Here is a 16,474-nt window from a genome sequence, read left to right as displayed (position 1 = left end):
TAAATGCAACGAAATGAACATGTTACAGCACCCAAACATGACAAAAAAATACATGGCAGGGATGCACACAAGATGCTTAACAAAAGTCTAGCATTGAACTACGGCCAATTCATCCACTAACAGGTTCAAACAAGCATGGCAAAAATGCATATGACAAACAGATCTCAGACTTGGTGAAATAAACACTTGTCTGGAATTTCAGATCAGGTAGCCCTCTTCGGAGCAACAAAACTACATGCTACAGGATCTGATCATGAAAAAGTAAAGCATGGCATGGAACTACTCAAAGAGCTTAACAAAAGTCCCTTAGTGACCTTGAGCCAAAAGGGATCAGAAAATACAATTGCAAGCATGTGAACATAGCAAAACATAATCAGTTTTCATACTTAGTGAAAACTGGCACATGCTGAAATATAACTCAAGTAGGCATGTTTACGAGCTCGATGCACTCACTACGGTGCAAGTCATGACAAGACAAGCATACATCCATCAAGAAAGCACAAAATGCAAGCTAGACATGGCAAGAACAATAGCATAGCATGCACGGATCAACTACAACATCATCGGCAAAATTGCAAACAAGTTGACAATCTGCCCAGATTTACAAAGTAGCAAAAGTAGAGCTCGATTGACTCAAGCTAGGGTGCTCCATAATTGCAAACAAAGACATGGATGAATAGAGCACTACAATATTAACAAAACATCCTTACTGACCATCCTCAAAAGAGGCACGGATCACTAGAAAACAACATGAACATATGGCAACATGAGATAAACAACTCCAGGACTTAGTGAAATTACCAAGTCCCTGAAAACAGAATTAGCAAGTGCACCACTTTGCAAGCTTGCACACGTCTCCACACACATCACAAAAATATATGGGTTACACCTATGGAAAGATGACAAAACCCTTAACAAAACACATGTAGAACTCACGGGCATATCCTGCACACACTAATCATGGAAAAAATGACAAAAGCCTAAACGGAGTAGCAGATCTGACAATTAACTCAAGTAACCCTCTTCTAACAGCATTTCGGGCATCAAGATGAGCTCAAATGAAAATGATGCAATGGAATGAAATGATGTACTCTCTGAGATGAACATTTTGATATGCTATATGCATGAACCGGCGCTACGGATGCAAAGTTACGGAGCTACGAACAGGGGCACTTGGACTAAAAATATCAGGGACTTAGAAAAAAACAACCCTCAGATCTAGGGTTTGACCGGCGCGCAATCCGAGGCGGCGGCGGGCACTGTTCACGGCGGCGGATCCGGCGAAGACGAGGACGGCGGCCGGCGGGGGCGACGTCGCCGGTGGCCGGGGGCGGCGGCGCAGGGGCCCGCGGTGGCCGGAGCTGGGGCCGGCCGGAGCTAGGGGCGACGCCGGCGAGCTGCTGCGGCGGCTCGGGGCGGCGACGGCAGCTGCGGCGGCCCAGGCGACGAGGTGGCGACGGCGGCGGCGGGGCGGACCGCGGCGGCGCGGCGCCGGTGTGGAGGGCGACGGCGGCGGGCGAAGGGCGCGGGCGGCGGCGGCCTCAGGCTGGCGGGGGCCGGTTGTGGGCCGGCCGGGCCGCGGGCGGAGACGGCGGCGGCTTGCCACGTGGCGAGTGCGGGGTGGCTGGCGGCGGCGGAGCGGACGCGTCCGGCCTTGGCGGACGTGTCCGGCCGGCGCGGATCTTGGATTTAGGGTTTCGGGGAGAGGGGATCCGGAATTTTTGAGGAGGACCTATTTATAGGCATAGAGGGAGCTAGGAGAGTCCAAATGAGGTGCGGTTTTCGGCCAGGCGATCGTGATCGAACGCTCTAGATGATGGATCAGAGTTAGGTGGGTTTTGGGCCAAATTGGAGGGGTGTTGGGCTGCAACACATGAGGCCTTTTCGGTCCCTCGGTTAACCGTTGGAGTATCAAACGAAGTCCAAATGATACGAAACTTGACAAGCGGTCTACCGGTAGTAAACCAAGGCCGCTTGGCAAGTCTCGGTCCAATCCGGAAATGTTTAATTCCCACACACGAAAGAAAGCTAGAAATGACCACCGGAGGAGAACAAAGCGCCGGAATGCAAAACGGACAACGGGGAAAATGCTCGAATGCATGAGACGAACACGTATGCAGATGCAATGCACATGATGACATGATATGAGATGCATGACAACGACAACAACACACGGAGACAAAACCCGAACCCGAGATAATAAATATAACTTAACGCCGGAAACGGCAAGAGTTGGAGTACAAATTGGGAAAGTTACATCCGGGGTGTTACAACACTCCACCACTACGAAAGGATCTCGTCCCGAGATCTAGGACTGAAAGAACGCCGGGTACTCAGAACGGAGGTGATCCTCGCGTTCCCAGGTAGCTTCACGGTCGGAATGGTGTGACCACTTGACTTTGAGAAATTTGATTGACTTGTTGCGAGTCTTGCGTTCAGTCTCTTCAAGAATAGCAACTGGGTGCTCACGATAAGAGAGATTTTCTTGGAGCTCAATGTCCTCGAAGTTGACGGTGCGGTCAGGAGTCTGGAAGCACTTTCAAAGCTGAGAGACATGGAACACGTCATGAACATTTGCAAAGTTTGAAGGAAGCTCTAGTTGATAGGCGAGGTCGCCTCTCTTGCTGACGATCTTGAAAGGTCCCATGTATCTAGGGGCAAGCTTCCCTTTGATACCGAAGCGACGAGTACCTTTCATAGGAGAGACGCGGAGGTAAACATGATCTCCGATCTTGAAAGCCAAATCGCGGTGCTTACTATCATAGTAGCTCTTCTGACGGGATTGGGCTGCTTTGAGGTTATCTCGAATGACTTTGCACATTTCTTCTGCCTCTGTGATTAAGTCATTACCCAAAAGCTGACGTTCACCGGTTTCAGACCAGTTGAGAGGGGTATGACACTTCCTGCCATACAGAATTTCAAATGGGGCCTTGCCCGAACTTGCTTGAAAACTGTTATTGTAGGAGAATTCAGCATAAGGAAGACAATCCTCCCACTTCATGCCGAAGGAGATCACACAAGCCCTGAGCATATCTTCAAGAATCTGGTTGACATGCTCGACTTGATCGCTTGTTTGGGGATGGAAAGCTGTGCTGAAGCGGATGTTGGTGCCCATGGCCTTCTGAAAAGAATCCCAAAACTTTGAGGTAAAGATGCTAGCACGGTCTGAAGAGATCACTTGTGGAATACCGTGCAGAGAGACAATACGAGAGGTATAGAGTTCCGCCAATTGAGCTGCAGTGATCAACTCTTTGATAGGCAGAAAATGAGCCACTTTGGTGAGTTTGTCGATGACAACGAATATAGCATCATTGCCACGCTTGGACTTAGGAAACCCAGTCACGAAGTCCATTTCAATGTGGTCAAATTTCCATTCTGGAATGGCAAGAGGTTGGAGGAGACCAGCTGGCCTTTGGTGTTCTGCCTTCACTCTTCTGCAGACATCACATTCATTCACGAATTGAGCGATCTCGCGCTTCATTCGAGTCCACCAATAAGCTTGCTTGAGGTCTTGATACATCTCCGTGCTCCCAGGGTGGATGGAGAGGAGAGAATTGTGAGCCTCGTTCATGATCACTTTACGGAGGTCACCTTTGGGTACAACAATACGATCCTCGAAGAAAAGAGTGTCCTTGTCATCAAGGCGGTAGCACTTGTACTTGGACTGGCTCTTGGCAATCCCAATCTTCACCTTTTTCACCATAGCATCAAGAAGCTGGGCTTGGCGAATCTGGTCTTCCAAGGTAGGAGAGACTTGAAGGTTGGCGAGGAAACCTTGAGGAACAACTTGTAGGTTAAGTTTGCGGAAAGCTTCACAAAGCTCGGGTTGATAAGGCTTGAGAATCAGACTGTTGCAGTAAGCTTTCCTGCTCAAAGCGTCAGCAATCACATTGGCCTTGCCTGAAGTATACTCAATACTCGGATTATACTCTTGAATCATTTCGACTCATCGAGTTTGCCTGAGGTTGAGATTAGGCTGAGTGAAGATGTACTTGAGACTCTTGTGATCAGTGAAAATGTCCACTTTTCTTCCCAATAGAAGATGTCTCCAAGTCAAAAGAGCATGCACAACTGCCGCCAACTCGAGATCATGAGTGGGGTAGTTCTTCTCATTAGGCTTCAACTGGCGAGATGTATAAGCAACAACTTTCTTCTCTTGCATCAATACTGCGCCAAGACCTTGGAGAGAGGCATCACAAAAGACCTCGTACGGTTTGGATTCATCAGGCGGAGTCAGAACTGGAGCAGTGATCAATTTCTCTTTCAAAGTGTTGAAAGCAATATCACACTCCGGAGACCAAACGTACTTGACGTGCTTCTGGAGAAGATTAGTGAGAGGCTTCGCGATCTTAGAAAAGTTTTCAACGAATCTTCGGCAATAGCTTGCGAGACCGAGGAAGCTACGGAGTTGCTTCACGTTCTGAGGAGGTTCCCAATTCACAATTGCAGACACCTTCTCAGGATTCACGGCAATGCCCTTGGAAGAGATGATATGACCAAGATAAAGAACCTCATCGAGCCAAAATTCACACTTGGAGAGCTTGGCGTAGAACTGATGTTCCCTGAGCTTATCAAGAACCAAACACAAGTGCTTGGCATGATCTTCCTTATTCTTCGAGAAAACCAGAATGTCGTCGAGATAGACCAAAACGAAGTCATTGGTGTAGGCGTTGAAGATGAAGTTCATCATGCGAGAGAACGTCGGAGGAGCGTTGACGAGGCCAAAAGACATGACAGTGTATTCGTATGAACCAAAGCTTGTCCTGAAAGCCGTCTTGGGAATATCTTGCTCACGGATTCGAATCTGATGATAGCCCATACGGAGATCAAGCTTGGAGAATACTTGGGCACCTTTGAGTTGTTCGAACAGCTCATTGATGTTGGGAAGTGGGTATTTGTTCTTGATGGTCTTCTTGTTCACTGGACGGTAATCAACACAAAGTCGGTCCGTTCCATCCTTCTTCTTCACAAAAAGAACACCACAACGCCACGGAGAAGAACTAGGCCGGATGAGACCCATTTTCTCTTGAATATCGAGTTGCTTCTTCAGCTCCTTCAACTCTTCAGGTCCGAGCTTGTAAGGACGTTTGCACACAGGTTCCGTGCCAGGCTCAAGATCAATAACGAATTCAATTGGCCGGTGCGGAGGCATTCCTGGAAGCTCTTCTGGAAAGACGTCTTGATACTCGCAAACGACTGGAATTTGAGAGATAGCATCCAATTCACCCTTCTCATTGAGAGAAAATAGACGGATGGTATCATCACGAGCGACAAAGACAATTACATCCTCAGACGAATGAGTCAATTGAATCTGCCTGGCTGCACAATCAAGTTGAGCCTTGTGCTTAGAAAGCCAATCCATTCCGAGAATAAGATCAATATCCGAGTTACCAAGAACCATAGGGGAAGAAAGGAACTTGTAGTCCCCCAATGTGATGGTAACATCCGGAGCCATTATTTTGGTGTTCATGAACAAACCCGGAGAAAAAACCGCTATCGGCTTAGGCAAATCAATAGTATGCACATCATGCATGGATGCAAAAGGCTTCGATAAAAATGATAAAGATGCACCAGTGTCAAAAAGAACTCTTGCGGGAATGTCATTAACAGGAAGGTTACCCATGATCACATCTGGTGATTCCTCTGCCTGAGCTGCATTCAGCAAGTTGACCTTGGTGGACTTGGGGTTATGCTTGACCACAGCTGTACTTGCCGATCTGACAGGAGGAGGAGGAGGAAGACGCCTCTGGTTGAAACACTTGTTGGCATAGTGACCCTTCTGTTGGCACTTGTTGCACGTGACCTCTGAAAGCGGGCGGTGATATGGAGCACTCGATCTTGGAGTTTGAGACGAAGTCTTGTTCTGAAAACCGGGGTTGGGGGGGGGGGAAGAACCACTGCCACCTTTACTCTTCTGCTGATACGGCTGACGGAACGGAGGAGGAGGAAGCTAAAACTTCTACTGCTTGGCCACTTGAGTAGAGGAAGAAGGAGTAACATCTCTGACTCGCTTCTTGGAAGCATCACACCTCAACTGAGCAGCCTCTTGCTTCAGTGCCATGTTGTAGAACTCATCATATCTCAAGGGCTCAAAGAGGACAAGAGCAAGCTGAATTTCTTCTCTGAGACCACCCCTGAACTGATATATCATGCTCTTCTCATCAGGGACGTCCTGCTTCGCAAAGCGGGCGAGCTTATGGAACAACTTGTAGTAGTCATAGACAGATAAAGAGCCTTGCTTCAGGTTGCGGAATTCCTCACGCTTGCTTTCAACCACGCTTTGAGGAATATGATGAGCTCTAAAATCTCGACGGAAATCATCCCAAGTGATAACACGTCCACCTCTGGAATCCTTGTACTGCTGGAACCAATCTGCAGCTTGATCTTTGAGTTGGAAGGAAGCGAACTTGACAAAGTCCTCAGGCCTGACGTTACTGCACTCGAAATGCTTGCACAGATCCACAAGCCAATCGTCAACATCGGTTGCCTCAACACAATTGCTGAAAGTCTTTGGCCCGTTAGCAAGGAACTGGTTGAGTGTAGCAAAGTGATTCTGATTGCTGCCTTGATTCCCTTGGTTGCCTTGATTGCGCTCTTGAAGAATTTGCATGATCAACTGTGTGTTTGCATTGGTTGCGGCCATCACAGCTTGCCATGCCTCCGGAGGAGGTGGAGGTGGTGGCGGATCAGGATTCAGAGTCGTGCGCGTTGGAGGAGCCATCCTGGAGAGGTTGACCACCATTAGCACATTGACAGACAAATATTGAAGCTGAATCCAACGGAATGAAAATTGCAACATATAGTCTTCACATCCGAACAAAATGAACGAATGCATTCCTCTTGAAATGGTCACATATCCATAAATTGAGAAGCCACGTAGAATTAAGGTAGAGAAATAAATCAACAAGGTACGGATCAAGAACGAATAATCGGTAAGAAATCCCAATCTCAAACCAATATCCGTGGAAGAAGAACTAGAGTTACTAGAATTCCCACCTATGAAACTCCCGAACCTTTCCGGTTATGCAATCAGGTGTTGGGGATACAGGGGAAGCATAATATCTCACCCAAACTAGCAAATCCTACATCCAGCTGTATCCATCCTTCAACACATAACCAAGAAACCTTCGGAAACCATCTACCTCAACCTTCGAAAAGCATCCGTTATACAAGTTATGGCAATACTCCTGAACTCCCGCCCCAGTACTGGGTGGCGTCGAGGTTATCTCACCAACGAACTGCATAAAAGAGATTTTCGATGTCGGCGTACTAGACTCAGGTATTCCAGAACTGCAACGATAAAATTATGATGACAACACCTCAGAGCTCAACTCCCCGGGACACTTCCACTAAACCCCTGACAGGAGGCACCAAGACAATGATCTCATCATAAAACGACCGGAACGATTCCAAGATACCCGCGTGATCCTAATTTTTTTTTGTGAAATTTGAGAAGAGAAGAGTCAAAACTCTACGTCAGGATGCCTTACCAGAGCGATGAGGAGACTGGGAAGTAAAAGAATTCCTAAACTCTCTGATATATAGTTCCTAAAAGACTCAAAACATTTTTCTAGACACAACTCGGCCGCTAAAAAACGATCAAGCAATGGGGCTCCTAAGGTCGGGGAAGGCTCTGATTACCAACTTGTAACACCCTCGATGCGACTATAGCTCCCACGTGTCGAGGCACGACTTAGAGACATAATCGCATTGAAGGCATATGTCGCAAGTTAGGCAATCTTCAGAACATCCCATGTAATATAATAATAAAAGGGGAGATAACATAGTTGGCTTACACTCGCCACGTCAATCAAGTACATAAATAACATTACATCAACCAAACACTCATGGCCCGACTACGGCGCCAAAATAAAAGGGAACCCAACAAGCGACACTGTAAGTGCATCTAGTGCCACCCCTAGTTGGTTTTGGAGTATTGACGACAAACCTAGTTGAGGGACTAATGTGTTTGTGAGAATTGCAGAATAACACAGGTAGAAGTCCCTCATGATTCGGTTTTACTACCAGAGATGACCCCTAAAACTTTATGAAGGCATTGAAGTCAAAGGTGGTATATGAAGATATTCACATTATTGAAGACTATGACAAGAGAAGACACGATATGAAGCCTATGGAGCTCGAAGACTTAGATCTTTCGTAGTTCTTTTTCTTTTGTGTTGAGTCATAGGAACCACCGTACTGTTAAGTGGGGTCGAAGAGAACCAGTCAGAATGACTGAAGTGATGCCTAAACCAAAAACCTATGTCTTCGAGTGAAGACTATGAGAGCGAATCTTGTCCAGAGTCGGACAAGTCAGCTTTGCTTGTAGCCCAAGTAAAGTTGCCGTGTGAGTTTGAAATCTGACCGTTGGACATGTGTCAGTTCCTTAGTGACCCAGGGTCATTTCGGACAAATCAGGTCGGGTTGCCAAGTGGCTATAAATAGCCCACCCCCTACAACCATAACGGTTGGCTGCTCAGAGTTAGTGTACGGCTTTTGTCGTTTGAGAGCAACCCACCTCGAAGCCTTTGAGAGAGAATTCCTTGCGAGGATAAAGCCCTAAACACCAGAGCCAACAGAGAGAATTGGGCATCACTTAAGTCTTCTTGTCTGTGTGATCTGAAGACTTATTACACTTGAGGACTGTGCATCCTCCAGCCGGTTAGGCGTCGCGTTCTAAGCATCCAAGAGACATTGTGGATTGCCGGTGAACGAAGTCTATGAAGGTTTGGGACTCTACCTTGAAGACTTACCAGAGTAATTGGGCGAGGTCTATGTGACCTTAGCTCAAGGAGAATACGGTGAGGACTGGGTGTCCTGAGCTGCGTGTTCAGGACTGGGTGTCCGGGACTGTGTGTCCTAAGGTTTAAATACCTAGCCGCTCCAACCAGACGTACAGTTGTCACGGCAACTGGAACTGGTCCAACAAATCATTGTCTTCAACGAGTCACTGGTTTTATCTTCACTTCACTTTACTTACTGTTCCTCCTTGTGAAGTCATTGTATGTTTGCTCTATAATTTGTCTTCACGGAGTGACTGCGTGTTCTGTTTGGCTTCACAATATCTTCCTACCTGATCCTTACTACCTAGCTGCTATTAGTCTTTGTGCTTTCACTTCATTGAATACTTGACTATGGTTTGCCTAGTGTAGTCTACCTTCCGCTGCATGGTAATAGGTTTAATTTTATCGTTTGTCTTCAAAACTCCCATGTTCTGAAGACTTTCATAAAAATCGCCTATTCACCCCCCTCTAGTCGATATAACGCACTTTCAATTGGTATCAGAGCAAGGTGCTCCCTTGTTCTGCGTGGTTCGGTTTAACCACCTGGAGTTTTAGCTATGTCGACTGCAGGGATAATTAAAGTCTCCGCTGCGTGCCCCATTTTCGATGGAACTGAATATCCCTACTGGAAGAATAAGATGCGTATGCATCTTGAAGCCATTGACGTCGACCTATGGTATGTCATCGAGAACGGCGTTCCCAAGGCTGGAGAAGGTGTCACTACTGCTGATGTCAAAAAATTCGTTCAACTGGACTTTACTGCCAAGAATATCATCTGTGGTCATCTGACCAAAGGACAGTATGACCGTGTGAGTGTTTTGAAGACATCCAAGCTGGTCTGGGACTGGCTCTCCAAGGTCAATGAAGGCATCTCAACCCAGAGAGATCAGAGAATCAGTGTCCTTCGCAACCTCTTCAACCGCTTCAAGCGAAATGACAATGAGAATGTCCAGCACACATTTGACCGACTCACTGACATCACAAATGAGCTTCAAGCCCTCGGCGCCACTGAGATTACCAAACACGAAGTCGTCAAGACGCTGCTGAGATCACTTGATAGTTCGTTTGACATCCTGGCCCTGATGATTCAAGAACGTCCTGATTTCAAGACTCTCGATCCGTATGACATACTTGAGAGGCTCAACACACATGAGTTTCAGCTTTCGGTGAAAAGAGAGATCTACGGTCCAAACTATGGGCGAACTCGTGCCTTGAAGGCAAAAGTTGTCTCCTCATCTGAAGAAGAATCTGACAGCAGTTCTGATGACCCTGAAGACATTGGAGGGGAACCTGCTATGCTTGTCAAGAAGTTCCAAAAATTCACCAAGAAGAAAGGCTTCAGAAAGTCTTCCCGATCAAGTTCAAGGAATGATGAAGCTCCTGCTCATGACTACAAGAAGAAAACATGTCACAAGTGCAAGAAACTTGACCACTTCATCTCTGAGTGTCCACAGTGGGACAATGAGAACAAAAAGAAGAAGAAGAGCAAGGAATATGACTCTGACGATAAGAAGAAGAAGAAGAAATACTCAAAGTCTTCTTCCAAGTCTTCCTCAAAGTCTTCATCACACAAAAAGAGCTCATCTGGCAAGGCACGTGCGTTTGTTGGCAAGGAAATGGATTCAGAGGAGGAGTCTGCTTCTGAGGAGGCGGAGGTGGAGTCTGAGGAGGAATCCAACTCAGGCGTCGCAAGTCTGGCTACAGCATACGTTGCCAAGTCCATCTTCAACACTGAAGACAGTGACTTCATCACCGACACCGATGCAAATGACAAGGACTACTCCGCTTCTACCTACTGCTTCATGGCACGCGGTGCCAAGGTAAACACATGCACTACTCACTATCAAACATCTAGTGACGATGACTCTGATTGTGGTTCAAAACCTAGCTACAAAACACTTGCTAAAATTGCAACTGAACAACAGAAAGCTATGGAACATATTCAAAAACTGTTAGACAGAAGCGATGATCTGTTAGGTGCTGAAATGACTCGATCTGAATCCTTAATTGAAGACATAAAAAATCTTCACGTTAAGTATCAGGAACTTGAAAGTCGTCATGAAACTCTCTCAACAACTCATGAAAAGCTTTCCTATGATTATCTTCAAAGGAAGCAAGATCTTGAGAAATTGAGAGCGGTTCATGAAGATCTTCAAACGGAAAACGAGTCACTTCGCGCCAAACAGATCAGTCCCACTCAGGAAGGATTTGAACCACCATGTCTTAAATGCATTGAGCGTGATAATGCTACTTCTGTTGCTGAATGTTCTACTGCTACTGCTGTTGCAATATCTTCAACTGTTGATGCGGTAACTAACCCCTCTGCTGAGGATACCACCGCTATTGCTGATGAGAATGCTAGGTTGAAGACATTGCTTGAAACAGGGATGTACAAAAGTCTTCAAGGGCATCAGACACTATGTGATGTCCTCAAAAAGCAGATCCTGAACCGAAACCCTAGGAAAGAGGGTGTTGGGTTCGTAAGGAAAATGAATGCAGATGGCTCTTACTGGAAACCTGAGCAGTACCCCAAAACCATGTGGGTTGCTGCAAAGGAACCTTCACCAGATCCATCCAATCTAACTGGCTTCACTTGTGCTAACCCCATTATCATTGATGAATCCTTTGATGCAAACTATATACTGTTTAAGAATCAGAATGGTGAAGTGTTTGCCAGGTACATTGGTACTAACTGCAGGAATGGACCGCCTATGAAGAAGATCTGGGTTTCGAAAAGGTGTCTTGAAAATCTTCCTGTGAATGTCTTCATGACACCTCACTTGAAGAAGACAAACCTCAGACCAAAGGCTTCATACGGTCCAAAGGCTTCATACAAACAGAGGACTCACCTGAGTCACACTAACGCAAATGTTTTGCAGGGAAACCATACTCAGGCATATGAATATGAGAGCGGTTCATCAAACCGCCATGTTCATAAGACCAAGAACTATTTTGCTTATTCTTATGAGTACTATTGTCCGCCTGTAAGACTGTTTGCTAAGGCTTCAAAGCCAAAATTTTCAGATGCTGCACTTAGACTTATTGCTTCTAAGCCACCCTTGAAGATGTGGGTGGTTAAGAAGGCTTAACTCTCTTTTGCAGGGAAAGGTCTCCAGCAGAAAACCAAAATCGTCTGACGCTATTGCTGGGGACCTTAAACATCTTGTAGGGCGCAAGATCAAATGCCCAAATGGTCTTACTATGTACTTCGTACCTGAATCGCTTGCTACTCTCCCTATTAGTCCTAACCTGGATCTAAGCTTTCATAACCCACTGGTTCGTCAAATGTTTTTGCTTCACAATGCTCTTGGTGAAGCCTATCCCCCTAACTGCACTGTAGGGTACGACACCAACGTCTTCAGAATGGATTATTGACAGTGGGTGTACAAATCACATGACTGGCAAAAGAAGTCTTCTTATGGACTCAACCTTACGTCCATCCGACAAGAGCCACATCACATTTGCTGACACTGGTAAAAGTAAGGTATTGGGTCTAGGTAGAGTTGCAATCTCAAGGGATCAACACATGGATAAAGTCATGCTTGTTGAATCCCTTGGCTTCAACTTAATGTCTGTCTCAATGCTTTGCGATTTGAACATGATCGTAATGTTTGGAAAATATCGTTGCCTTGTACTAATGGAATCTGACAAGTCTCTAGTGTTTGAAGGGTATCGAAAAGATGATTTGTACATGGTAGATTTCTCAGCAGGGCCACAGCTTGCAGTATGTCTTCTAGCAAAGGCTTCAGAATGCTGGCTCTGGCATCGGAGGCTTGGACATGCTGGCATGAGGAACCTCCACACCCATGCGAAGAAGAAGCATGTCATAGGCATCGAGGGCATCAAGTTCAAGAAAGACCACTTATGCGGTGCCTGTGAAGCAAGGAAGATGACGAGGGCCAAACATCCCTCGAAGACAATCATGACCACTACTCGACCCTTCGAACTGCTTCACATGGATCTTTTCGGTCCCACTCATTACTCAACTCTAACTACTACTACTTGCCTCTATGGCTTCGTTATTGTTGATGATTATTCTAGATATACTTGGGTGCACATAATCCTTTACAAGACTGAAGTGCAGGATGTCTTCAGACGCTTCGCCAATCGAGCTATGAACAATTTTGGCGCCAAGATAAAGCACATCAGAAGTGACAATGGCACTGAATTCAAGAACACTGGCCTTGATACATATCTTGATACCTTGGGCATCACACATGAATTCTCAGCCCCATACACGCCACAGCAGAATGGCGTCGTCGAACGCAAGAACAGAACACTAATTGAGATGGCCAGAACGATGCTAGATGAATACAAGACCCCAAGAAAATTCTGGCCCGAAGCCATTGATACGGCATGCCATACAATCAATCGTGTTTATCTTCACAACCTACTGAACAAGACATCTTATGAGCTCCTTACTGGCAAGAAGCCAAATGTCAGTTACTTCAGAGTATTTGGCGCAAGGTGCTAGATCAAGGACCCACATCACACCTCAAAATTTGCACCAAAAGCACATGAGGGTTTTATGCTTGGATATGGAAAGGATTCGCACTCCTACAGAGTCTTCAATCTCTTTCATTACAAAGTGGTTGAAACAGTGGATCTGTGGTTCGATGAGACCAACGGCTCACAAAGAGAGCAGCTGCCAAATGTGCTAGATGAAGTTCCATCTAGTGAATCAATCAAGCTAATGGGAACTAGAGAAATTATACCTTCTGAAGCTCATCCTGAAGAAGAACTTATCATTTCAGCACCTGATCAACATGAAGACAATGCTCAGCCTGAAGATATTCCTTCCAACAACGACAATGAACAGCAAGAGCAAAGTCTTCGCCCTGTACATCCTCGCGTTGCCAATGAAGTGCAGATTGAAAGAATAATTGATAGCATCAATGCACCTGGTCCACTCACTCGTTCAAGGGCAACTCAGCTAGCAAATTTCTGTGGGCACTTCGTGAATAGCAGAACCCAAGAAAGTTGAAGAAGCCTTCATGGAACCTGAATGGATTCAAGCTATGCAAGAAGAGCTTCAACAGTTTGAGCTGAATAATGTATGGGAACTGGTTAAGCGTCCTGATCCACGGAAGCACAATATAATAGGCACCAAATAGATATACCGCAACAAGCAAGATGAGCATGGTCAAGTTGTCAGAAACAAAGCTCGTCTCGTTGCTCAAGGATATACTCAAGTGGAAGGCATTGACTTCGATGAAACATTTGCTCCTGTGGCTAGACTTGAAGCCATACGCATACTGCTAGCCTATGCAAATCATCATAACATACTTCTATATCAAATGGATGTGAAGAGTGCCTTTCTCAATGGCAAGATTGAAGAAGAAGTGTATGTTGCACAACCGCCTGGCTTTGAAAATCCAAAACATCCTGACATGGTATACAAGCTCAACAAGGCACTGTATGGCCTCAAACAAGCCCCTAGGGCCTGGTATGACACACTCAAATACTTCCTGAAGAGCAAAGGCTTCATACCTGGTTCCCTAGATCCCACTCTTTTCACGAAGACATATGATGGTGAACTGTTTGTGTGCCAAATATATGTGGATGACATTATCTTCGGCTGCACCAATCAAAAGTACAGTGAAGAGTTTGGATATATGATGCAAGAGCAATATCAGATGTCCATGATGGGGGAGCTGAAGTTCTTCCTTGGTCTTCAAATACGACAACAACGCAATGACATCTTCATATCTCAAGAGAAGTATCTCAAAGATTGCCTGAAGAAGTTCGGTATGCAGGACTGCAAAGGCTTCACAACACCAATGCCAGCCAAACATCATCTGGGTCCTGACGACAATGGTAAAGAGTTCGATCAAAAGGTATACCGCTCCATAATTGGTTCTTTACTTTATCTATGTGCATCTAGGCCAGATATTATGCTTAGTGTTTGCATGTGTGCTCGATTTCAAGCGGCACCAAAGGAGTCGCATCACTTAGCTGTGAAGCGAATTCTTCGATATTTGGCTCACACCCCAACTCTAGGATTATGGTATCCAAAGGGCTCAGAGTTTGATCTGGTTGGATTCTCAGATGCTGATTATGCTGGTGACAAAGTTGATCGCAAGTCTACATCAGGCACATGTCACTTTCTGGGACGATCACTTGTATGTTGGTCTTCAAAGAAGCAGAACTGTGTATCTCTCTCCACTGCTGAATCTGAATACATTGCTGCTGGATCTTGCTGCGCTCAGCTTCTGTGGATGAAGCAAACACTCAAGGACTATGGCATTCATCTGAAGCAAGTGCCACTTTACTGCAACAACGAAAGCGCCATCAAGATTGCTAACAACCCAGTTCAGCACTCGAAGACAAAGCACATTGAAATTCGTCATCACTTTCTCAGAGATCATGTTGTAAAGGAAGACATTGATATCATACACGTCAACACTGAAGAGCAATTAGCAGATATCTTCACCAAGCCCTTGGATGAGAAGAGGTTTTGCAAGTTACGGTGTGAGCTAAATATCCTGGAATCCTCAAATGTTCTGTGATCAGGCACACATCCTAACCCTTATGCATATTGATGACTTAGATGTGCAACACACGAAGTGAAGTATATCTTCAATCAATGAAGACATACATTCTAAGTGTGAATACATTAATGTGGAATTTGACTTCGGAGCGCCACGATAATTGTGCGCCGTGTCTGGGTCTAATACTTCCTATACGGTGGGTAACGCCACCACCAAACGTTCTATTTTGAAGTGTTTCACTCATGGCGTTACCTTGCAATGTCTTCACATTTGGTTTGGCTTCGAACTCAACATATTTTCATGATTATCTTCACTATGTTGATTATATATATATATATATATGCTAGTGTTCTGTCCTCTACAGCATTCACTTATAGCTATGTCTTCGTGTTGAATCTTTTGAACTAAGTGAATGTGATTGGACCCCAACTTCTCTATGCTTTCTATCTCAAACTCTATCTCTCCAAGTCATATGCATTCTATTGAAACTGTCGAATGTCTTCTCTGCGTCCTTGTCAGCAGAAGATACAGAGACAACCATTAAGTCCGTTTTCAATGCTCATTCCTCCACATGAAATCCGGAGAAGTAGGAACGACCACCCAACAATCCAGGCGTGCGTGGGACGTGGAACAAACCCCGAAATTCCGCATACTGGCCACGTGTTCCTCAGATGCGAATCGCCAGGGGCACCTATGTAATAGCACAGTGCCGCCCCTGTGCCTATAAATACACACTCACAGCGCATCACATAAATTCTCCTGAAGCTAGTTCTTGTTGGTCCAGCAAGAGAAAGCCTTTGAAGCCTTTGAACGTCTTGAAGCCTTTCAAGTTAAAGTTTATGGCTTCAGAGAAAGCAGCAAGGAAGGGGGGCAGACAACGTCGTGGCGGAACATCCAGAGATCTGCCTGATGAACTCGCAGAAATGTATAAGACAGATCCTGAAGAGGATTATAGTCAGCGCAAGACCCGAATCCAATGGATTCGACGCTATTGGGCAGAACAATGGTTCAAATACCGCTTCACAACCCAAGAGTATGCTGAGAAAAGTGCCATCAAAAGACCGTGGGGAGACATCTTATACAAGAACCTTCTACCCAGGTCCGGAGATGAAGCTATTGCCCAAAGCTTCTATCCATGCATGGTCCGTGGGCCACAGCCTGATGATGCACATCCGTCGTCACTACTCTGGTGTCGTGACG

Source organism: Triticum urartu, chromosome 7 (genome assembly GCF_003073215.2).
Source record: "Triticum urartu cultivar G1812 chromosome 7, Tu2.1, whole genome shotgun sequence".
Taxonomy (NCBI): domain Eukaryota; kingdom Viridiplantae; phylum Streptophyta; class Magnoliopsida; order Poales; family Poaceae; genus Triticum; species Triticum urartu.
The sequence above is the reverse complement of the archived record's forward strand: the minus strand, read 5'-3'. Positions refer to the sequence as shown.